This window comes from Pezoporus flaviventris, unplaced genomic scaffold (genome assembly GCF_033815535.1).
Source record: "Pezoporus flaviventris isolate CSIRO_AGI_PZ_B2104156 unplaced genomic scaffold, CSIRO_AGI_Pfla_v1 ptg000037l, whole genome shotgun sequence".
NCBI classification, from domain to species: Eukaryota; Metazoa; Chordata; class Aves; order Psittaciformes; family Psittacidae; genus Pezoporus; species Pezoporus flaviventris.
Window position 1 is genome coordinate 5,725,068 of NW_026892585.1, and position 26,226 is coordinate 5,751,293.

Below are 26,226 nucleotides of genomic sequence, written 5' to 3' on the forward strand. Positions count from 1 at the left end.
ACCTCTGGGAAGTAGAGTTTCTGTGGTTTGCACAGCTGTTAACTGGGATGCAAGTGAGGTTGAGTGGCCTGAAGCCATTCCTCAGCTGCTGCTGCTGTCTTGGAAAGAGAGGAATGAATCTTTTCTTTATCCACCTTTGAGCAGTTTTGAGAGGGGCAGTGGCAGCACCATTTCCAGCTGAGCCTTACGTTCAGATTACTAACTGAAGAGAGATTTGGGTGTAGATTTCAAATGCATCTACACTGTTATGTATTCTGTTTTGACATCTCTTTATATGACACAGTTCTAATGCCATCTGATAGGCATAAAGAATACACCCTGCTTTATGGGTGTTTTCTCTAAGGCAGAACCTATTGTTTGCTTTCAACACAAGACTTAATGAAACTGATTTCATTTGAGGGTTTTTCTTTTTCTTTCTGAAACTGTAAATGAAAAAGCTGTGTCTTATATTCTGAATGTAGATAATTTTAAAACAAAATAAGTGACTTGATTTCTCCTATGTAGTTCAATGTTAGTGAAACATAAATTCATTGGAGTGATCCACAGAACAGACCACCAGGCCACCACACATCCCAAAGAAATGTTCCTTGAAGAGTCTGGAATGACCCCTGGAAATAGCCTGCACCACCAGTAAAGGCACAGGGACTCAAGGACTCTGAGATCTGCAGTAGGACACTCTATTGTTCAGTCCCGGTGCTGCTTGGCTGTTCCTTGACAGAACAGTAAATGGTTGCAACGTATTCCTAACATGGTAATCATGGAGGAATTCAACTTAACATTTTGATATGTATTAGATAAAAATAACCCAAATAGTTTGAAAGCTTAGGTTACCTGCTGACATGCAAGTACAGTGTTGGGAATTACAGATTTGGGAATCAAGGGAGGCATGGAAGGGAGCTGTTCTCATAGGGCCGGTGGATCATGGTTATTCAGAATGAATAGTTCACAAATTATTTTTGTTCTTGTTGTCTTAAATACTAATCAGTAAATATTACCCACTAAATCCTTAGAGCCTGGTCCTTAGTTAACAACAGACAGTATGAGGGGCTTGTGAAGTGTGTTCAGACAAGTTTACTTCTTGCTTGGCATATTCAAATGACAGTGTTTCAAGACAGGAAGAGTGAAATATTTCTGACAAATTGTGGAGAACTTACTGGCACTAAACAACTGCTCTAAGAGCTACTTTGAGGTCTGCATAGAGGTTAAGCTGCAAAACCCACAGAGAAAGAAGAAAAGTACCATAAACAAATTACTTGTTATGCTCTGTTCAGCTTTTGTAGAACCTGTGATAGCTTCATTTCTCTTCACACCATAGGCATCAAGGGTGTCTTTGCATCCTGCCACAGAGTGTTGCTATAGAGATGTATGGTGCAACACCTATTCTCAATCTCTTTCTTAGGGTCTCCCATACAGTCACTGCATGGGAAGGGCTTTTCATCTGTGGCAATGTAGTGACCAGCACAGTGAATCAGCATGGGCAAGGACAGCAGTTGCTATCCATGCCTTGCCTGTATGCCATTTTAATCCAGTGTTGTATTGTGAAAAGCAATAGGACAGAGTTTAACTGCTTCATGAACTGTTCTGTAAAAAAAGTAAGGGATAAGAGTAGATAATGCTGAGAGAGAAAAGTGAGGTGAGCATGATGACCTAGTGATACTGTATCAAACAGGAATGAGACTAACATGAGTATCTTGTCTTTTGGGAACAACTGAATACATTTTTTCTATTGCAGGGAGATGAAAATTATTTTGTTTGTTCAACTGTGTTGAATAGGTAATACAGTTCTTGGCTTGGCTGCGCTTTGGAAGTTGAAACATCCCAGCCCTTGTTTATGTTTACTCATAATAGTTGATGAAGTAAGCCAGGAAGCGAACCTCTCTTAGAAACTTCATTTTTCACATCCCAATCTATCATCCTTGGTCTGAGGTAAAACTACTTCAGACAACTCAGTGAAGCCAGGACTGGTCCCATAAATAGAATTTCTAGAGCAGACTGTCTGCATATGAACTAACTGCTTAAGTGTTACACTGATCTCTACAGCCATTTCTTTTATAAGACTTCATCTCTTATGGTTTAAGTCTCACAAAGAGGTGGTGTTTGCTTGGGTTTTTATCATTTTTACTGTCTTGGGAAATTGATACCAGGAAATAAAAATATGCCATGGATGAGTTTATGGTCCTTTAAAGAGCATCGAGGCTCTTTGGTCCAAAACTATTCATAGAACTATGGCACCACTCGGTTTTTGAACTGCTAGACACAGCCACAAGGTCCTGAGGTGCCTAGTTGGAATTACACTGGTTTATAAAATCATAGTATCATTTAGGTTGGAAAAGACCTTTAAGATCATCAAGTCCAACCATTAATGTAACACTGCCAAGTCACTAAACCATGTCCCTAGGTGTCTCATATACAGGTCTTTTAAATACCTCCAGGGACGGTGAGTCCAGCCCTGCCCTGGGCAGCCTGTTCCAATGCCTGAGCACCCTCTGGGGAAGGAATTGTTCCTCAGCTCCATCTAAACCTCCCCTAGTGCAGCTTGAGGCCGTTTCCTCTTGTCCTGTCCCTTGTTCCTTGGGAGCAGAGACCGACCCCACCTCACTACAACCTCCTGTCAGGCAGTTGTAGGGAGCGATCAGGTCCTCCCTGAGCCTTCTCTTCTCCAGACTGAACCCCCCAGGTCCCTCAGCCATTCCCCATCACACTTGTGCTCCAGGCCCTGCACCAGCTCAGTTGCCCTTCTCTGGCCCCCCTCCAGCACCTCAATGTCTCTCTTGTAGTGAGGGGCCCAGAGCTGAACACAGGATTCAAGAACAAAGTATTAAGAGAATTAGGGCTTTCCTTTGTCAGGCAGGAAGACATTTAATGACACTAGCTGTGAGTGTCGTTGGCTGGCAGTAGAGAGCTGCTTAGATCAACATACAACTTAAGTTTACAAGTAAAAAGTTGCTTTATTCTGCTTTGTAAATTTGAATTACAGAGCTACTTTTGGCTTTATTTAGTTGTCCAGAGTGGTTTTACTTCAGGTCTAGGATTATGGTTTGGGATGCGAGAAACTGATTTTTTGTCACTGTGATCAGATGGCATGGATATACCTTCACATGTTAAATAGTGCTGAATGGGAAGTGTGGGTCTGTTCAGTTCAAGACAGTATATTCAGCTGGGTACATGGGACAGTATTTGATTGTAATTTGTAGGCAGAACAGACAGTTTACTGTTACTGAATTGTGAAATTTCATGAGATGATTGTGAAAGTTGTGGGGGAATAGACTGTTTCAATTTTCACCAAACTTTTGTGCTGTGCATGCAGGAAGAAATGTTTTGTTTGGTTTCTTCCCCCACATTCAGATACTGTAAAATAGCCTCTTGACGTTTCTACTGTGTCATGGGAGCCCTGTTTATTTCCCACGGAGCAACTATCTGATCAACTGCTGTCCCTAGAGCCAATTTATTGCAGACATGCAGATCCTATCAAATGCTTTACCAGATGGATGGAAGTGGTATACCTATGCCTGTGGATAGAATCAAGCAGCTTGTGCTTTCCATTATTAGCAGAGGCCAAACTAAGCAGCTCTACATGCTCTCATTAGGTTTTTGTTTCGTGCAGTTCCGCAGCAAAAGACAGCTTCACTTGTGCAATGGAGAAAGGGAAAGAGTACAAGGAAATCAAATTAAAACTGGGGGCTCAGGGTTGCAATTTGTGGTCAAGACTACAGTTTATTGCTTAGCCTCTTTACTTCTCTGATATAGTTTACTGAATTAGAGAGTTATAAAATATATCACAGTATAACAATACTAAAATACAACATGTGAGCTAAGATGGAGATTTCCCGAGCCTCAGCGTGGGATCAACTATGTCCAGCTTAGACTTTTTAATAATCATCTTTTCATTAGAGCCCAAGTGAGTCTGTCTCTCATTCAGTTTGTTGCTTCTCTCAGATCTGGTGAAAACCAATTGTATCAAAGAAGACAAACTGTTGAAAGAAGATCCCAGCCATTCTGCTCATTGATTGAACTACGATGTTCTGCTGTGCAGTGGTAGCTACAACGTATTTGGACTATGTTGGGCTCTAGTGGTTGACATCCAAGATAGGCAATAGATACAATTTTAAGAAATGTTAGCTTAAAGCTCAGCATCACATAGGAAGCCTATGACAGATCTGTGTTGGAATATAGGTCTTCTTAGTCCCAGTGTATTGATATAACAGTAACAATTTCCTAGCAAGTGAAAGATACAATATACCACAGGTGCAAAATGACGAGAGAATCCTGACTGAAAGAGCAAGCCAAAGAAAGGGTTTATTTTTTAAGAGAACAAGGTTTCTTTTATTAATTCATCTACATGAGCAGATAGCACATTAACCTATAAATGTAATAAAGTAATCTTGGTTTAGAAGAGTGTATGTGATGCTGTTTAGTATTTTAAGAATGCCTTTGTCTAGGTCACAGTTGGGATTTGGTCTGAGGGAATTCACATAGTCATTTGGGATAAAAATGAATTAATTTGGTCAATGGTTTAGGTTTTGTACTTGAAAGGAGTGGCACATGTATCAAATCTGACACAACTGGGTATCTGCAAAGAATTATCATCTGAGGAAATTGTATGTGTGTTAAATTTGCTACTGTAACTAATCTTTTTCAGATAAGAGCTGCAGTTTGTTAGGTAGTAACGCTGAATAGATACATGGAGCCTCTGCTGTATCACTTGCAAAGGGGGAGATCAAATGGTACTGCTTTTATTTTGAGGGTTAGGAAAATTTCTATTGACTCTGCTGGGAAGACGATCCCAGGCCTTATAATCGCCTAACTGGTGGGTATACAATGAGAACGTAGCTATGTACATGAAGTCAGTGTTGTGGAACTGCTTTGAACACAAGCAGCATGTCATTTTATTATAGAGATTCTAGAGAAAACGGAAATAATTTGTGTCATTCTTGTCAAAAACACGGAGATAAAATCCAGTGTCCATTTTGTTCTTTTTTGTAATGAGGTTTTTGGCAGCACCTAGTGGGTTCCAGTGTGTTTTGCTTCAGGGAGTTTAAATGGAAGCTTCTTGACAGCTCTACTTTTCTATGGTGATTTTTGTTGTATTTCTGTTTATAATACAACAAAATTACTAATTTTTAGTAATAATCAAGGGATCCTCAGATCTGTTAGGAATCAGATGCTGTAGCAGCATCACTTTTATTAGCTGCAACCTCATTCTTCACTGCTGAAATTCTGAGGAAAGTTTCTTCTGTACTTGAAACTGTATCTAGAGCGAAGTTTCATGGCATTGGCCTGCTCTGGTACCACCTAACTCTGGAGGAGTCTCACGTCCATTAGGGCCTCAGGTTTTTGTTTGTCTTCCTTTGGAAACAAAGTTTACAGGATCTATTCTTTCCTAGTCTTTTCTTCCTGCACTCTCCTCCCTGCACGAACAAATTCAGGATGTTTGTGAAAGTAGGAGGCAATTCCTCTTCTGAAGGAAAGGCTCCATTAGAAGCTCTCCCCTTATTAGACATGGGAGAATTCACATGGAACAGCTTTTCATGCGGGTGGGACTTTGCGACGTTTCTTCCCCACATGGCTGCTTTGATGTCTAATGAGGGGTGTGTCACAGTACAGTGCTGTTAAAAAGTCATTCCCCAGCTTTACTGAAAGTCAGCGTTTGTTTGTTCTGATGTTCATACAACTGGTGCTTACCTCAGAGCTCCTCAGGCACGCAAGACTGGGCTAGAAATGTTGCTGACCACTGACCAACACTGTGTCTACCTCATACTTACACACATTCAGACCTCACTGCTATGTCAGTCTGCTCAGAGAGTCTCGGTGTGGTGGTCGTCCTTACTTACACCCATGGCCAGACTTGATGCAAATAAAGTAGCAGCATGTTTCAGTCCAAAACTCTGGAGTTTCCCATAGTGGCCTGGCTGCTACACAGCCCACCTGGAACAGGGAAGCATCAAGCTTGCTTTGCCGCTCGTAGGCTCTCTCAAATGTAATCTGTGATAATTTGTAAATTGTTTGCTAGGGCAGACTTGGGTTAGGAACTGGGACTTGACAGGCTGTAGCTCTTACGTTCTGGTCCGTCCTACTTTGCAGTTCCTAAATAAACCAAACTCCTGAATGTTATCGCACCTGAGCTGTGAGGAAACATGCCCTTGATCTGAATGCTGTCATTAACTTCAGCACAAGCCAAAACCAAAGCCTTGGATCCACTTTATCCCGTTCTTTGAGTAAAGAGAAAATTCATATCCAGATGACATGACTGAGGCTAGTGTGTAATTAAACCCTTCCAGACTATTTACATTTCCACCAATTATAAATGTGTAAGTCACATGAGGCCTCCTTTACAGGAATGGAGAAGAGCAAAGCTCATGTCAGGAGGCTGATGATTTACAGAATACACAGGGCTAGCAGTACTATGGCATGCAGCACTGAAGTCTTTATGAAACAGCAAAGGCTGCACTATGATGAGGTGTATCTTTTCTGAAAGTGAGCAACTACATTTCTGAAGTTAGCTTGGTTGTTTATAAAGCAGCTGTTCTAAGGAGATGTTGCTTCCAAGGCTGTGTGTGTTTGCCTGGGTAACTTGCCTTTTCCTTAGCACTGCAGCTGCAGATGGCAGAGTTATGCGCAACTGAAGACAGCACATACCACTTGCAAAGAAATTACAGGAAACATTGCTCTTTTTCTTAGAATCTCCTCCACAAAGAGGAAAAGACTACAACAAAACAAAATATCGCAAGTACGTAATGGTCATACATTCCTGTTTCTTTTGCCCTTTAAGACTATATTTAGAATGTTTGTTTGATACGACCATATGTCTCTTTTAAAAACAACGTCTGTATCCGCTAAGAGGAAAGGCCTTCTTTGGTGGGAGATGCTCCGTGGAAACAGATTTTTCATATCACTTGATTTCCTCTTCAATTAATGTTTTTACTGTAGGCTCAGCCTTGTTTGCATCTGAAGTCAATTAAAGATTAGTCAAGGACTTCAATGAAAATAGGACTGAATTTCCAACAGTAGGCCTTTGAAAGAGAATCTCAAGTCGAATGTGCTATAAGCACTACAGGGGGTACAATATTATTAGTTCCCCTCTTTTTTCTGTCTGACTCTTTAGTCTTGAACCATGTGATAAGCACATTATAGCTATTTATTTTTCCCAAGAGCTTCTTTCAAATATTTTCTTTAAAAGTGTTAAAAGAGTTATATGCCCCCATAAAATAAATTTAGAAGTTAGAGAAGTCAAAAGCCTTTGTGGATGATAGGACTCTTGTATTTACTGGTACAACATGTTTTACTATAGAAAAACTCTGATGAAAGGGATTAATCTATGTGTGGAGTCAGCCATGTGAACAGTCAGCACAGAAAGAAATATAACCAATCCAGCCAGATTTTCTTCCTCTCACACAAACATGTTTTCACGGACACATACACCTACTTGTGCAACCACCCTTATTTTATCACAACTAAGTCCACCACATTCATGCTTTACAACTAGTCTTTCAGTACAGTTCATTCCGGATCCATGAGACCTCAACACGTGTGACATAGTCATTGCTTGAGAACTTCTGCATCCAAATATTGATCAGAACAAGTCAGACAGAATCAAATGGATTTTGCATCTTATTTAGCTTGTCCTAAATAGTGAAATTCTTATAAATCACAGCAAGCACTCTACACAGATAAATGCAAACCACAGCATTTGCATGACATGAAGGACAGGCCAAAAAATGAGAATTTAACTTCTGTAAACACATTCATACTGCACAGGCACTCACCTTTCCAGAATGTCGCCTGGCCTTTGGTTCACACTCTTAGACAGTTTTTGTACCTAACTGTATTTTTTCAAACCTTTCCTTTGAGCTGGAGGTAGCAGTTAGTACAGATAGTAATCAGTGGTCTTAAAAAGTAAGAATTCTCTTGGCTTAAGCAGTACTAATGTTTTGACATCTGTTTAGCAGCTGTAATAATCGGTGCTAGTAGAGATAAAGGTGTAATGCAAGAGCTGCATGAATGGAAGCATTTTAATAGAGTATCTTTGTAGAGAACTGACAGCATAAATGAGCAGCCAAGGTTTTTTTGTGCATTAGCAATGAATTTGCGTGTATGTGATCATGTATATATATGTACGTATGTGATTCAATTTTGAGTTTTTATATAGGAAGTATTTGTCTCTTAGCATGTCTACTAGATTGTAGTTCTTCAGTACCAAGACATACGCTCATCCTTTGTCAGCAGTATCCTGTGATATAAACCAAACGTCTGTTTAGTAGGCAAGTACTATAAAAGTTGTCTATTTTAATTCAAGTACTGAAAGAGAGAAAAAGGACTGGAGATTATGGTGCAAAGCTAACCCTTGGGTCTCAGGAAGCGTATAAGGCAGAGAGCAGCAGAGAGTAGTCTACTGAGGTCTATGTGCAATTTTGACCATAGCTGGGTAGGAGTGGAAGGAGGTTGCAATTGATGCTGGATCCTCTTTGGAAAACCTCTGAGGAAGTTTTGGGCAGCTAGAGGAACTAATGGTAACTGTTAAGTCAGTGGCAGGTGCTCAGCATATTCTGTACAGTTTCATGTGCTTTCTGAACTGAGTGATTTCAAAAATTTTAGTAACAGACACAAAAATATTGTTCATAATATTTTACCTCAGAAAGAACCCTTTTAGCTAAGGAAGTTCCACAGACAGGAGCTCTGAATAGTGGCCTTTGTATAGCCGCCTATCAAATGGCCAACTTGATGAAGATTTTCCTATGTTGTTCTTTGTAGACTTCTTTTTACTAGGTGCAGTGTTACTTTAGAAACAGCAGAATCGAAGAAAACCTTTAAAAACCATGTCTCTGAGGTTTCCTAATCCTCACAATTTGAATCATCTGTCTCTGAAACCTGCTTTTCTTAATATCAACTTTGGTCCAAAGTTTTATTGTCGCTCTAAACAAATGTTATTCTATCATCATTATCATCATCCTTGGTGCTATCTAGATGCTTCTCATTAAATAAATGAGAAAATGGCTGGGAAAATGCCTATTTTGTTACAGTGCAAATTTCATAAACCAGTTATGGCTTGTAGTTATACTTTTTCCCAGAAGAACTCATGGCTTTTTGCCATATTGGCTTTGGCTGCTCAGTGAATCACTCATAAAGGAAATCCAGCTTGTGAAGTAATGATTTGATATTCCCTGTTTTGCTTTTATATTTCCTTTTTCAAAAATTGTCTCTTGAATTAAAATGATAGTTTTACCAAAAAAGCCCCAACCAAACAGTCATCCACCCATCTGAATCAAACATCAAGGTTAACCTTCTTCTGTAATAGAAAAGCTGTATCAGGATGCTTTTCTGTGCTTTAGATAGATACAAATGTTATGTTTTTATAACTAGGACTGTATGGAGACCAGCTCTAGGAAATGGTAGTCTTTTTTAGTGGTAGTAAGGGTAAAGGATTTACAGCACTTCAGGCTGAAGCCAACTGTTTGCAGCAAAGTTGGTAAGAACATCCAGGTACAGATTCAGGATTGCTTTGAGGCCTTGCCAGGGCATCTCAATGAAATGATTTTTTCCACTGTTTAGTACAAAATTCCATTCCCTGGGAAATCTTCTTCCTTTCAGCTGCAGTAATGCCCTAGGGCACTGCAAATTATTTTTATTCAATGCCTTAACTCAAGCTATCTACAGGTTTAAAACCACAGTGTAAGAACATACTATGTCTGCATTAAATTACCTAGAGGGTGAATTTGTTTAGATGTAAGTCTTTAGATATTTCATCTATCTCTTGGAAATCACTTAGCAATGGCTGAGCAATAGACTTTGAAAACATCTCACTTTGCCCATCCTTGGAGCCTTAATGGAATAGTTTGGATAAATCCTCCCAAAATTTCCTCTGTACTGGAGGGAATGCTCTGGCCTTGGCTGAGACAGTGCTCTTAGTCATTTCTTCAGTCAGATGTAGTGGTTCTTTGGCAGCCAACTGGGCTAAAAGTGAGAACTGTGCACAGGGCTACCCATTCTGGTCTTAGAATGCTCAACACTGAATGTGGAGAGGATAAGAGAGTAACAGAAAAGTATAGCTAGAGAGGAAGACTATACGGGAACAAGAAGCTCAGTCTCATCTTCAGACTGTTCTCCCATTTCTAACTCTTCATGCAGGAATTTAATATGACAGTTAGGAATACTAATGAGTGCTGGAAACTTTGATTTGGATCCGGTGCACCCCAGGGCATGTGGTTGGGGGGGGTGTCCATATATACACCCACATATATACATGCATTTATTCTGATTTAGAAATTCTATTATGTACATGTTAACTTCATAGCTAGTTAACAATAAACTTTTCAAAGAGTACTTGTCCATAGCCAGGACATTAACTCTAACAGAGGGACACTTCATACTAAACCATGTTGCCCAAGGCTCTTTCCAGCCTGGCCCTGAACACTGCCAGGGATGGAGCATTTACAACTTCTCTGGGTAACCTGTGCCAGCGCCTCACCACCCTCACAGCAAAGAACTTCTTCCTTATGCCTAACCTGAACTTCCCCTGTTGAGGTTTAAATCCATCACCCTTGTCCCCTCTTGTTACGTTTTATTTTGTAGAATTTTAATCTAAAAAGTCTGTTTTCCCTGCCACGTTTCAAAATCAATAAAGCTGATGTATCTTGTAGTGATAGCTATAACCTCTCTATGATATACACCATCCCATAAATCTTAAAGCATTTAGTGTCTTCCCAGTTTTCTTGTCTGCACGTGTTGACCCCCTTCTGTGGATCTTTAGATGGCAGTTGCTTTATATGCACTTCTTCCTGGAATAAATTCAGCACTGAATTGAAGTGCAGTAAGTTTTATTCTAAATCACAGCAATAATTCATTTCATGTTCAGTTTCCCAATAATGACAGACTAATTACAGATCAACCACCTCTAACAGTTTTGAATTTCACAAGATTAACTCCTACTATATGCTCCTCTTCCAAGATTTTTTCTTTGTTCCCATTTGAGGATTACATGTATCAGCTCTTCAACAATTTGTTACCTTGGATTCATACTACAAAGCTCTTTTTATCTTTGCTTGGTACCTCTGCTGCTCATATCACAGATGTTTTTTAAAGGATGAAGAAGTAATATGAATTCCTGTCTCATACATAAGAGTATTAATTAAACCTGGTTAGAGCAGTTTGCTTGATTAAAACAAGATGTTTTGAAAGCTGAAGAAATCAAACCATGAAAAAGCTTCTCTGTTTCCTTATGAGTGATATATCCAGGAAGTTTATTATTTTCACTGACTCAAATACACCAAAATTTAGATTTCTTTTTTCTATATCTGCACTGAAGCTCATGGTGGCTTAGGCAATTCATCATTTCAGAAGCGAAAGGGGAGACCAAAGCCAGAGCTGCATGGCAGTGAACACAGATGCTGTCATGTCCCTTGGTGCAGCCACCACTAAAGTTACCCTGATTACAGCTCTGCAGGACTGAGACTGAAATACATCTGATGGCTGAGTCTGCAGGCATGTGGACATGACACATTAATCTGAGATGTGAAAACACCAAAACTAACTAATCTAAGACTAGCAGGAAGATGACCACAGGTAGGCACGTGGATTTGTTACCAAGATAATGGCATGTACTGCAATGTGCAGCAACATGCTGAGAGTAAACTGCAGCTTATCAGTGCCTTGGGTCTCTATTAGGTTTTTTCTGGTTTCTTATGATTGGAACCATTCCCTTAATGGCTGACTAATCAAGAAATTTAATACATAATTGAAACTGTAAGTTTAATTCCTTATTAGAGATTTAAAACTAAAGTTCTCACTCCTGAGATGAAATTTAATTTAGCATTTTCAGAAGGCTCTTCCTTTCAGTTTAGGATAATTTGGTCCAATTTTTGATGCACCACTGTGATTTGCTGCAGAGGGCTAAATAGCTTGTTTCTCAACTCTGTCCTTTGTAGTGTCTTTTTCATTGTTCATTCCAGCATCATTTTATCTGCCTTGGCCTGTGGTTTTCATTTTTCACAACTTCTTGCAGGTATGTATAAACTTCAACTTTAAGGGTTTCAGGGCCTTTGTCTGGAGTAGCAAATGACAAAATTGACTATAAAATACCCATGTATTTTAAAATAAATTTGATCATGACCTTAAATAGGATGCATGCATGATAGCAGAGTTTAGGGGTTTGCAGCTTTCATTCAAACTTTTCAAGCTCCTGCTACAGATCACATTAAGGGTATAGGCCACAGTGGAAGGAGAGAAGCAAGCAAAGATAAAAGCAGCTTAAGCTATAAACCATCTAGAGCTATTTGAAAGCAGTGGCATTTTCTGGGTTTAAATTGCTACAGACTCCTTATAGCTTCTTTTCTTTTTACAAAAGAATTCCCAGATCTCTGTTTTCTGCCAGTTTCTACAAAGCAAAAGCACCTTTAAAGTATCTTCTTGGCCCTTACTGAATGGAGGATAGAGAACTGTTAAACATATATATATAAGCTTCACAGAATGTTTCCATAGCTCTTTCCTCCTGAAATGAAACTAAACTGAACCTGCTCCTCCAAAGCCACAGTTTCTAATTGCTGAAGGCAATGCCTCAGTCTATTCCCTGTGCCTTCTTCCATGGTTAAGCCTTAGTCAACAGTCACTCATGACTTTTAATTAGTCTGACACTGAATGCAGCCCCTCCTCCTTCAGTAGCTTCTGTGTTTTTCTCTTCTGTGGAAAGGCTCATGAAAAGAAGCTGACTGCATAAACCTGACTGCTCAGCACGTCTTCCTAGCTGTATTTTCTCAAGCTGTTTTAATGGCTAATCAGCCTTTAGGAACATATCTCTCTTACTTATCCCTTGCTGTTTTCTGTCTGGTGCTGTCATTCTGCTTTACCTAAGCTCTCGGCTTTGTTAAATGGCATTGTTACCGTACACATGGTGAGGGCCAGCAGTGCTTGCAATGTTTGATTTGCAATGCATGAAAAAGACTTAATTGTTCATGTTGTTTCAACAGGCTTTCTGAAGAGAGGTTCCTATTAACCAACTTTTAAAACACTGGCTAGGGGCAATGGTAGAAACAATAACAACAACTGAACAACAAAGGTTAAAGAAGGTTTGAGATTTACACACTGACAAATGGTTAGTTCATTTAATATAGTTTTAGGCTCAGGAGGGGAAACAAAATCTTCTCTTCTACTGTGCAAGCATTTTTGTTTTTCAGCAGCCTCCTGTCTATACAACAAATGAAGCTAGTCTTGCCTACTCATGCATATACACACAGGAAGAATTAAGCTATTATTAATTGCAGATGCAAGTATGTAAGGTGGAAATAATGTAAGGACTTGCTGCCTTGCCATCCTGTATTGAGCCTGGCTTATGTTTAGCCTTAGCAAGCTTACACATGAAAACTGTATCGCCCAGGAAACCCAGTAGAGGTTGCTAGTGTTGAATTTTTGTATGAATGGACATGTACAGCCATGCCTCATATGGTCTGAACACAGTACTTCAAGAACTGAAGTATGGACATAGATTGAAGTATATTTTTTTTAAATTTGCTCTTGGGTATCACAGTTTATAAGAGATTTTATTTTAAAAGGCCTGAATTTCAGGTAATTGCTGAAACAAGTTATATGTATAGGGCAGGGAGATTAAAACTCCTGCTTTTCCACTTCAAAAGAAAAATAGGGCAATATTTACTCTGACAGCCTTTTTTTCTCCCCTAATCTGACAACTGTTTCCTCTCTTCCTACCCATAGCATAATTCCCATCATGATTTCCCCCAATATAAATTGTGTGTTTCTCTCTAGGCTGTAGCCATCAAAAAATAAGAAAGCAGGGAAGAATGACTTGCAGAATGCCTGGGCTGGCATGTGGTAAGGAGGATCATGAAGAGAAAGTGGCATTTAAATTTCTCTGCCAGAGTTCTTCTAAACAGGTGGGCTGCAATAGCTGTAAATAGAGGCTGATTTTGTTTGTAATGGAAAACTATGGTTTCCAGGACTAGGGATTTTCATTTCAAATAACTACATTGTTCCTGGTTGTGTGCTGACTGAAAAGAAGATTGCTTTCTTTGCTACCTGGTAAAAAATGAAACACTTGAATATGATTTGGGGCAGGATAAATGACTCCTAGACTCTGTTGACATAATGTGTAGTCAACTGCAGTTGGCTGTGCCAAAGGAAGAAGCAGGGTAAGGCTGGAGGATCCCCGTAGTGGAAGCTGGAGTTCTGGCAAGGGCAAAAAATCACAACAAAGCTTAGCTTGTCACAATGTTCTCTGAGAGAGGAGAAAAATTAACATGAATGTTTGAGAGAAATGAATGGAACGGGGTTAGTGGTGATGAGAGACTGATAAAATATTATTGCTTGCAAGTCACACGTTTCTGCAGGTAGTATTTCAAACCAAATGCTGATGGCTGTGACATCTGGAAATAATTCCATAACAGAAAGAACTGGGAGAGAAATGCATGAATAAAATGATAATGCAGTTCATATGTGTAAATTAAGAAGTGACTAATTCTTTTCCAGGGTGGTACTGGATGGTTTCTGAGTCCCTGGTAGACTTGGTTTTGATTGGGATGAATTTCAGTCACTGAGGGTAGTAAAACGACTTACTTCATTATTCTCAAAGCAATTAACTTGGAAACTGTGGAATCAACAAAACTAAAGGTCAGACTTATCTTTGGTTATGAGTCCAGATGCAGAATCTCATCATAAAAGGCAAATGTCCTATTAAGTGACAGAAGCTCGTCTGCACACCCTAAAAGGAGCACAGACAGTGTCAAGCGTGGGGGGACGCCTAAATAATACCCTGCCCCTGCTGCTGCCAGGCCCATTACAGGAGCCATCAGCCCATAAAAGGACCATCACCACACACCCAGATGAGCACAGGGCCACAAAAGCAGGTAGAAACCCAATCTCAAACTCAGAGGAAGGAACTGACACCTTGTGCAGGCCCTCCCAGGGCTGTCCCAGGTCCAGGTGTGACACCCATCACGATGAGTCAGTGCAGAAGCACCTCCTGGGCTAGGGGGTTCACTGCCTAGAGGTGTGGGGCACATTATGGGATGAAGGGGAAGAACATTGCTGGATTGCACAAGACTTACTATGGGATGTTTAGGGGAGGAATTAAGGGTGGGGAGAAGGAAGGATCTAGTTGACAAGATGATCTAAGTAAGAGGGACAGACTTAAGGTATGTTAGCATACTTTTTGTTGAATACAGTGTTAATCTGTTAATTGCATTCTGCTTTAATTAAAGTTTTGGTCTTCAAGATGATGAAAAGTTAAATCTACACTGCTTATGCTGTTTGCACACCTTATTAGTATTGTATTTCTGCTGTAAACTCAGCATAATATATGATAAAGTAACAGACCTTCAAAATAGTTTCTGTAAATGTATGGGTTTTCCTGTTTCTTTTCTATTCCACCAGTCAGGACACAGTTTTGATCAGTAAGTTTAAAACGTTGACAGCTGATGAGATGTTAGTTAATACAATTTTTGTGAAGAGTTCTTGGCATTTCATAACCAGTTCAGAGGTTAGAATTTTGCTTAACAGGATTTTCAGATGAGCTACTTAGGAAATCAGTAGCTTTTAGTTTTTCCTAGAGAGAGGAGAGGAGGTGTGCAATCAGGAAATAAGAGAAACACACAGAATGAAATGAACAATCTGCTCAGAAGGAAAAGGAGGTGTTCCATGATCCATGAACCTCAGACATGGAAATAAAATAGTAACTGGGCAAGAAGAGTTTGACTCTCAGGGTTCAAGTCTGTAAAGGAATTTGTCCATAATGTGGATCTGAGGCATAATTTAATGTTAGTTGTTTTATGTTCTATTTAAACCACCTGCTGAACTCAGGCACTTTGAGGTGCATAGACACGTAAGCTTTTCCTGTTGAAGTGCTTGGTTGGCCTACAGTCCTATGTCTGGATGTATGCAGGACTGCCACCTGGGCGGTACTCAGCACACACATTGTGTTTAAGACCTCAGAGAAGACAGAATTTTCCACCTAGATTCAGTAAAGGTCTGTCAACTGTACTCTCAGTCTCTTAAGTCATATTAACTTTGGGATCAGCACAAAATACGATAGCGTTATTTACTGCGATTTAAAACCACAGTTGCAGGAGGTAGGTGCTGCATGTGTTTTTTACAATGTATGTTTGATTAGAGTAAACATATAGGGAAAAGAAGGCAATTCTGTTCCAGAACACCTGTCCCAAGCAGCAGTTAAATTTTCCACTCCTTTGACAGTAATACCATAAAGATAAGAGTTTACATTTTCTTAGTCTACTAAGAGTTGTTAGGTCCAAGATGACATCTTGGAGACCCATACTTAGGTCATTCAGCTGGTATAGAACCATAGAACGGTTTGGGTTGGAAAAGACCTTAAAGCTCATCCAGTTCCAATTCCCTGCCATGGGCAGGGATGCCTTCCACTAGAGCAGGTTGCTCCAAGCCCTGTCCAGCCTGGCCTTGAGCACTGTCAGGGATGGGGCAGCCACAGCTTCCTGGGCACCCTGTGCCAGCGCCTCAGCACACTTATAATAAAAGATTTCTTTATGTCCAATCTAAAACTACTCTCAGTTTAAAACTGGCTTGCTGTGTTCTGTCACTACAAGCTTTGGTATGAGTCTTTCCCTTTCTTACAAGCCTCCTTTATATCCTGAGAAATAGATTTTGGTCTTTATATGTGGGAAATAGATTCTGGTCCCTGTTTCCAAGGTTGTTTATGCAATTTGTATTTTGTGGTAATCGGAGAAAAGAGAGAGACTGAGTGAATGCATGAGTGTGTGAGTGAGAGCGAACTGGATATCTTCAGTTACACTCTGCCACTCCTTTGGAAGACTGGATGTAGATGGCTAGCTCATAGTTTTAAGCAACTGAAGAGCTACAGGGAGGATTTAACATAAACCTGAGAGAGAAGCAAATTAGGACATAAGTTCTGTATGGTACTTCCACATTTTATACTGAGTACTCAGTATTCTGGCTGTAACAAATCTTATTCTAGGAACGCTCTGTTCTTCCCTGTATATTTAATAAAGCCTTGGGAGACTCACCTTGGCAACACTTGAATCTAGTTCTTGGTCAAGACAATTAGGCTAATTAGCTTTCCCTCCCTCTTTCCCCCATCATAAAAAGTAAAAGATGTCACATGGGTTTTTTTCATACTTAGACCATTTGCTTACAAAGCAGACCCATGTTTTCTAAAGCCCTGGCTCTTATTCTTTCACCATAGTAATTATTGGTCGATTTAGTAGGTTCTAGATGTATTAAGTTCACTCAGCAATATGAAATGCAAAGGAAATAATATATCAACCGTTAAATTGACGTGTCTTCCAAAGACATGTGAAAGTTGCTCTTCCGAGTAGAATATTTTCCTAACGTATGAACTGACATGAATATGACTGGAATAAACCAGGGAATGACAACTGACAACAGCTCCAATTTTTTTTTTAACCTAATAATTTAAAGAAAATGAATGCAAAACTGTAAAATAACCGACCAGAGGCAAAATGAAAATGAAAACAAACCCCAACAAATTTCAGGAACTTAAAAGCATAGAGAATAGAAAATGAATTATTGCCTTACTGTTAGGCAAAACTTGCAGTACAGCTGTAGGCAAGTTTGTCTTCATAAACATAGATTGTCTTTTCACTCTGTTTTTCCAAGAACTACAGAACTGACTCAACAGCAATACTAATACAAGACAACTGACGTACTAGTGTGGCTAAGGCTAGTGTTTTCTGAACAAGCTTACTTGTGGTTCTTTTTATAAGAAAGAAAAAGATATCTTAAGATGGTATCAAATTTGTGTTTGCTGATTCATTAGCTCTCAGCTAGGTTTAACATCAGCTCTTACTTCTACGGGCAGAATAAATGACTTACTTAGGCAAATTTAAAAGACATGGCACCTTTCTAATGTCTTCTTTTTTTAAGCATTGAGAAAATGTAAAACCCAACATTCCCCTTCTTGTGCAGTCTAAACTGTTCATATTCATCAGTGCCTTCCATCCCTGCTCCCATCCTCTTTTAGAATTAGGGTTCTTCAGTCTTCTCCCTTGGAAATATGCCATACACTGAATTCCCTCTCCTGGCAGTCTTCCCAGAGGAGGTTTGAAGGTTTGTTTTGTTTTCTCTTCTTGTGTCCCAATCATGCAGACACACCCTTAATCAGACCCGGGTGAGTTTTGTAATCCTTAACGGTTGCCTGGCAGACAGGGTCTCTTGTTGCCTAGATAGGACACTAGTTCCTGCTATAGAAGAGAGAGTGATCTGGGTTGATTGTAACATCTCTAAGATAGTGGTAGGTCTTTGGGGTTATTTCTTTTGATAGCTGTTTCCAGTATTTCTTCAGTCTCTCTGTGGCTGTGCTATGCCTATTTCTTCTTGTGAAGTAAGGGAATAATAAATTGTTTTCAAAGATGAGTTTATACCAGCACCTTAGTAAAAATGTAGGACAACTGGAAAAGTTCTTAATGGGTGAAGGAGCTCAAAGTACGTCCTCAGAAATACCAGAGAGGGAATTCATTGTAGGGCAATAAATACAGGCTTGGCAGAGAAAGAGCAGAGTGACAACACAACTAGCCTAGGAAACATTTTATTAGCATTAGCTTGAAGGCTGAACCATCCTCAAATTAGAGTTTCTTGCATAGCCAGAACCATTCTCATCTTCTGAAATGAGCATCCTATAAGGTGTAAGGTCTTGCTAGTCTGATGACTGTGGATGTATCCATTCATTAATCTTATGTTAGCTCACTCATGTTAGCAGTTTCAATCATGAAGACAGTTTATTCACTGAGGTCAACAAAACCATTCCAATGGCATAAAAGAAGGAATAAATCTTAGCCTAGTGCTGAGCCCAAAAAAAGCATCTCCCAATTAAATTAGTTTGGCTAAGGAATATATTTGAGGGGACATAAAAGAGAAACCAAGGAAGAAACAATGTATTTTAGTTTTTCTGAGAAGTCATTGAAAACAACTTAGCTGTTCCTCTTTGCTGATACCTTAGCAATCTTTGAGATAATGTGGAATGGCCCATGTGAAATGAGTGCTTGTAGGACTGCAGTAGTGTTGTTCACCTAGCAACAATTCCCTTTCTATGCTCCATCTTCTCAGAATTTTGCTCTGTTGTTTTACAGTGGTTTTGTTCAGGTCTCTTGCTCAGTAGCTGTAACTTCATACAGATGTTTTAGGTATTTTTTTCATGCAGCCTAGCAGGGAAACACAGCTTGCAAAAACAGAACACCAGGAGAGGAAGAGGCATGAGGCATCAACCTGTTACTCCAGACTTTTGAATTAAATATAAATCTTGTTGAGTCTTGGAATATGCTTCATCAGAAAAAGCTTATTGAATATTTCCCCCTTCCTTGCTTAAATAAAATCACAAACCCAACAATGAAGTAATTTGGATAGCACAGAAATAATGTGTTCACAGCTTCTCCCCTTCCCTCCCAAGTCCCTAATGCTTTACTTCTCGGTAAAGTGTACAACCAGAAATTATTGTGATAAAAATCTACCTGATGCAGTAGACATCTTAAATTATTGCTACTGTAGGTGCCTAAGATACACAGCTTCTTGTTATAATGGATTATTTTATTTCCTGCTGCTCCCAGCCTTACCCCACCGGTGGATGTCACACCACAGTGGATGCTAGCCTGCCAGGCAGCACAGTGTAGCATCAATTTAAAAGTGCAATTTGCTTCCATTAAAGGTGTAGAGAAGTCTATTTTCCATATTAACTACTGGAAGGAGTTGTTGGGAGGTATGATGTCAATTCTTAGCATGTATCAGCATGTAACAGAACAGGAGAATTAAAAGCAAGCGATGGAAAGTTGGGCAGAAGTAATACCACCAGCAGTAATAAATACTTTACCAGGAAATGTCTAGTGGTTTGTTCTGTTGTTTTTTTCTTTTATAGTGATTACACTGAAAAGCAAGAAAATTGTTACTTTAGAAAGGCTGGTTAACAGCCAGCCTTATGCTATATGATTGTACAGACTTTTTGGAACTTTGTCAGGTAGTCTCTCCCTGTCTCTTACAGGTTCCCATTCCATAATCTCCCATTTAAAAGTTTTCTTTGTGGCAAGCTCACATCACAGTAGCCAACTGAGTAAGCTGACTGATTTTCATGCAGAGTAGATGCTGATCTTTCTTCATTAGCTTCAAGACAGCTTCACTACCAAGGCATGCATTCTTCAGTAATGTCCTTCAGGAACTATGCCAGATGTACTCATAGTGGAGATTTTGCCTGTTAAAAGCTAGTAATTGTCTATGTTTCTTCTTGGTTTTGTCAGACTTAGTGGTGGGCTTCCCTACCCCCTCTCTTCCCCCCCAGAATAATGCATTTTTCCATTCAGTCTAATTTGGAAGCTGTTGTATGTTGCATACACAATATTTATGGTATTTTTACAACTCCAGCATGCTTCAATCAAAGCTGTTTGCTACACTGGAAGGAATTCAAGATGGAAAATGTCTAACAATCAGAAGGGACAGAAAGAAGACCTTTGCTCTTCCATTTTCAGATCATACTTTAAGATGTTTAATTCAGTGTCAGTGATTTCCTATTACTCTTAACTCATTTCTCTACTTGGAGGCACTTTAATGCTTGTCATCTCATTAAAAGGATAGTCGGTGTTCCTCAGCAAAGAAAATGTTTCAAACACCACACATAACAACATCACACAGTGTTGGCAGTTGCAGGCACCACAAATCTTTTGTCTTTGAGTCATGCAGGCAAACCTGTGAGGAAGCTTAGAAAGTTTGAGAACTCCTGACTTACTTCTGCAGACAGTGACTGTATTCATTTTATCACCCTCCATGCTTGTTCCAGGACTCCTATTAAGTGCCCATCAATATTTTGACTCAATTTATCTACTCTCATTTACCAATGAGTGCAAAATAGCACTGAATGTTAGACTGACTTATGTTTGTTAGGGGTATTATTAAAAAAAGTCTGTTTATATGGCTTAATGAAAAGCATGACCTAAATTAGCATTTGGGTCAATACATTTTAAAGTTAAAGTTGGATTAGAAGACTAACGATGGGACACTGAAGAGGAACTTTCAGAAATATTTTTGCACAAGGAAGATTTCTGTAGTCCCGTATTTCTGTATTTTATTGAGTACTGAAAAAGAACCAAGTAGTGGTCTTCTAGTGATCCTTTTATTTTCAGCCTGAATGGGTGTAAGAAAAAGAGATTTTTTTTTTGTGAAATTCTAAATGTTGATCTAAATCTATAGATATTGAGGTTAGGCTGAACAGTCTGGCTCAAGGACAGAACAAAGCTGATAGCCCTTTCCATGTAGTACACAGTTAGTACTGTGATGCTGGACAGCTCTTGGTAAAGTGACTCAAAATACCTTTTGTTGATGTTTTACTACTAATCCTTGCTAGTCTAAGGAATTTTCGAATTAAATATCCACTGTGCGTGTGTATCTACAGATCAGTAATTGTCGTATTCATGATTAGAGGAAACAAAACCTCAGTGGATGTAATTTGATTTTTGTCTTTCTCAGTATTTTGAATTCAAATTTTGCGAAGAACAAAATGACAATACCAAGAGTAACCTCAGTGCTGAGTAACATTTGTGTCCACTGACATCAGCCAACTTCCAGTAAAGTGCAAGCTTCAACATCTAATGCTTCACACTAAATGCCTAAGAGGCAGAACAGCTCTATGAATGATGGTTCTACGAAAAGCTTTTTCACTAGCACTTGCGGCTGCTCCAGGAGATGTCACCAGGGACAGAAGATCATGCCTGACATGATGAAATGTGGAAAACCAGGATCTATTTTCTGTTCCCTGTTACGACCACAATGATGACACTTCACGTTCAGATGGGAGGGAGAAATGTATTTGGCCCCTTAGACTTAGACCAAGATTTGTAAAATATTTAGGCAGTTAATTCCCTATGAGGTCTTTCTTCTTTGAGATTATCTCAGTCCTGAAAGTGATATGAGACTTATTATCCATACTTTAAACAAATAAATAGCAAGCAAATATCACTTTAGCTCCTTGATAGAGGGTGGAGAAAAGCAGGTTAAAAAAAGAGATCTAATCCAAGAAAGCTAAAACTTGCCCTTTACAGCACTTGGTGATGAGTGATGACACTAGAATGCATCTACTGACAAGTCTATCAGTCACACCACAATAAAAGGTGTAAATAGTTTGCAGAGGAGTATGTTCTTAGTGCAAATGTAAAGAATAATTCACTCAAAGTTTAAAAGGGTCAGCTGTGACCTGTTTATTTTAGATGACTTAAGAAGGACATGGAGCTGTTGGGGCAAGTCTAGAGGAGGCCAGGAGGACGATCAGGGGCTGGAGCACCTCCCGTATGAAGATAGGCTGAGAAAGTTGGGGCTGTTGAGCCTGGAGAAAAGAAGCTGAGTGGAGACCTCAGAGCAGCTTCCAGTGTCTGAAGGGGGCTACAAGGATGCTGGAGAGGGACTCTTCATCAGGGACTGTAGTGATAGGACAAGGAGTGATGGGTTCAAACTGAAACGGGAAGTTCAGGTTAGATCTAAGGAAGAAGTTCTTCTCTGTGATGGTGCTGAGGCACTGGCACAGGGTGGCCAGCGAAGCTGTGGCTGCCCCATCCCTGGCAGTGTTCAAGGCCAGGCTGGACAGGGCTTGGAGCAACCTGGTCTAGTGGAAGGTGTCCCTGTCTGTAGCAGGGGGTTGGAACTGGATGATTTTAAGGTCCTTTCCCAAACCAGTCTGGGATTCTATAAATCGAGCCTGTTCTCGTTTCTGCTATTGGAAGTACTTAGTGAATTTCCAACAACTTTGAACAGAGAAACATAGAACGTTGTTGAAAACCAAAGCAAAATCTTTCTTTTACAAAATTCACCATTCATAATTGAAATATTCTTTTTGTAGGGAGGAAGCTATTTTATTTATATATCTTTTGTTTGGAATTTGGTTGCCAGTCCCTCTGTTCTTCTCTTGTAAGAAAACAAAAATAGATAGCAAATCTGTTTGCAATTATTTTTTAAAAGCCTTTGATATCATGGTTAAGCCAGTTCCTGTTTCTCTTCTCTTTCTTGCAGATTTTTCTCTTTGATAATTCTAAGCTATCAGTCTGAATGTGTTTTTATTTAAAACAGCGTTTTCTGTTGGTTTTCTGTGAAAGCTGACATCTTGATGGGTATCAGCATGGTAAAAGATAGTCTCAAGTGTTCACTTAAAGATGTTATGCTTCAGATGGGAGATTTGTAGGGAGGTATATAAGACATGCCTTTGAAGTAACCAGACCTAAAAACTTTGAACTATAAAAATTACTTTATTATAACCCTTCAGGATTATATGTACGTTTTATTATAATCCTTAATGATCTCCATTCTCTTTTTCATAATTTTGGGGTACCTTGATCTAGTCTATAAAATTCACCTTGAAGTTAGAAAGGGAAAAGCACCAAACACTGACTGGGAACAGAGACTTGAAACTTCTTCTTTTTTCCATATTCAGCACAAGTGTAGGGTATTGATTGTGTCTGGATAAATCTTTACCATTTACTTTTAGTTGTTTCACTTTGGACAGCTACATATTCAGCATGCAAGAGAGAAAGTTTCCACCTGAGGACAGTGGGCAAGCTAAGCCTCAGGGATGTGAGACTGCTGGATGCAAGTCTGCTTTCTTCACTATCCCACATGAGCATGTGATGAGACCCCAAGGCTTTTCAGCATTCACTTGCTATCCTAGCATTTTCAATGCCTTCTGCCTGTCTTTCTTATTTTTAACCCTGAAACTTCATCTTGGATCCAAAACCCATTTGTCAAGAGAAATCCCAGTACTTTCCAGAGAGAATGGGTTTTGCCTCATACAGTTTGAAATAATACAAAAGCTTTGCTGGGAGAAAGCCTTAGCAGCTTTCATTTGCAACTTAATTTTTTGTTAATGGAAATGCATATTACAGGGAAGCTGAGCATTCTGTCTCCCTTCTTTTGCACTAGCTGCAGAGCCAAGACTGTGAGAATGTCAGCTGTGTCTTTCTTCAATTTTGTGGTTCCTTCCAGTCATGTTTTCTGTTGTGGTCCCCTATGGAAAAATAATAAAGTACAACAAAAAAAACCCACTTCACTCTGATGTGGTTACAGTTGGTCTTCTTTACAGATTAACTTCCTTTTAAGTGTGGTCTCCATGCAGAACATCAACAAATAGCATGAAGATTTATTTCAGATTAAGCTCAGCAAAACAATGCATTTTCTCCAGTAGATATAATTCTTATTTTAGCTAACCCTTTGCACAGAAATAGTGCTTGTTTTATGGTTGAAGTTGTCAAAAGGAAAACTGTATTTAAAGTTTAAAAGACTGTAATGAAATAATGGAAATCTACATCTAACTCCTTAATTCCTGGTGACAGATTTCCTTGGTGGTTTTTGTAAATTAAGATCTCTATTCACCCTTCCACATTTGTTCTTTTTGTTTTGGTTTGGTTTTGCAGATTATCTCTCCCCACTGATAATGTAACATGGCACAACATGAAAACTTCTTTCTCTGCTCAAGAAGAAAAGCAGGAATGGCAAGGGACCAAAGTGGAACCACCCTCTGAGAATCTCCATCACTGATCCACATCTCTAAAATACCAATATATTTCACTTTTCCTTCACAATATAAACTGTTGTGTACTACATCAAGATCGATGGATTTTCATTCTTTCAGGCTTCATAATAACAGAAATAATAATAAACTAGCCTGACATTTTATCTGTGCATAAGTATTTTGGGTGATGGTAGAACTTGAAAACTGTCTATAAAATATAGTTTGTATTACTCCTTCCAGAAAAATAAATTAAAAAATGGAAAGTTCATAGCCAGCAGCATAATTTCAACATCACAATGGTGAAGACAAGACTTAGACAAAGGTATTTCAAAAGCACTGGGAAAAGAACCAGCAAGATCATTCTCTTTCTTAAGAAACAGTTTTGGAATAGAAAAATCACCTTCCCTATCTGCGTGTAGCCATCCATTCTTAGATCTTTAGTCTACTTGCTTGTATGTAGTATAAATATATGTAGCAAAAGGAAGAGCTAGATGTGAATTTGAAGTTGTTTTTAAGCTCATCCAAGAAAAGATTTCTTTTCACTTTGTGTCAAATAAATCTTTCTTCAGTTTCACCATTTTATCATTTATCATTGGTGCATTTCTTCTTTCAGTTCCAAGATCTTCCCTTGATGACTCTTTATGGTATATTCTCCATGTGATTTGAGAGAGTTGGCATTGCCATGTGGACAGTTTCTTGCAACAGAGAAGCAACAAAGTGTATAGCAAAGTAGAGCTTGGAGCTGCTACTATTGTGCAACAGCAACAGAAATATGCTCTAAATATACGCTCTGTGAAATAAATAGCATTGGAAGTGTGAGCAGGCTGTTCTATTACAAAATGCCTTAAAACAACAAAAGCAGTGATCTATACTAACCTTGTCGATTTTAAAGACTTTCTTTTTTTGCCCACTGAACAGTTACTTATTCCCTGCATTTATATTCTAAATGAATAACGCAGACATGGGGTCAAAGACAGAATAGTCTCTTACAGAAAATATGTTTTATGTGTTTAAATGTTGTGTCCTTCAATTGGAAAACTACATGGAAGATTGGTGTTGTAATTAATAACTAATATTCTTAAAAATGCTATTAATTAGACTGTAAGGCTTTTCTTCCATGGTTTTCACTAGGGTTAGAGTTCTGCTCCTAAATGTGTACCTTCACTTCCTAGCACTGGAAAGATAAAGATTGATTTTATTAGAAGAAAAGTATTTTCTTGTCCGGGCAACTGAGTTTCACACTTCACCTGAAGAAGTGTAGCCCAAGATGAACTGCATTCAATTTCAAGCGTTCAGAGGTTAAAAGCTGAGAGTTTTCATTAGAAAGAATTTCAGGCTATGAAGACTTAACAAAATAATCTTTGCTGTTCCTTAAGGCTACAAAGTGACCATTTCCAGTATGTTTCTAGTGGAAGTTATCTCTGGGTTTTGGTCAAGATAGGTTACCGAAAACAAAGTACACCCCACGTACATGTTGTCGGGTTTGTAATACGAACAACAGGAACAAATGTTTCTTTGGACCACTTGTAAAATTCAGCAATGCTGAATGAAAATGCAGCAATCTGGCACCGAGTTTGAACTCTTCCCACTGGAGTCTGTGCATGAGCAAGAATTCCCCGAGTCATTCTGATTAGTGTGTGGTACTAAAAATAAGAACAGTAGTGTCTGCCGTTGGAGGAGAAACACTGTGCAGACATTCAGAGGAAACCTAGACAAACTTCACTTGTGGTCCCTATGGGGATGGC

General features: G+C 39.2%; 1 long non-coding RNA gene across 1 annotated transcript; it reads left to right on the forward strand.

Moving 5' to 3' along the window:
* Positions 1-666: 666 nt before the first annotated feature.
* On the forward strand, positions 667-25,460 carry LOC133275189 (uncharacterized). The gene is made up of 2 exons (XR_009745426.1): positions 667-751; positions 24,384-25,460. It is a non-coding gene; the product is annotated as an uncharacterized LOC133275189 (long non-coding RNA).
* Positions 25,461-26,226: the final 766 nt, after the last annotated feature.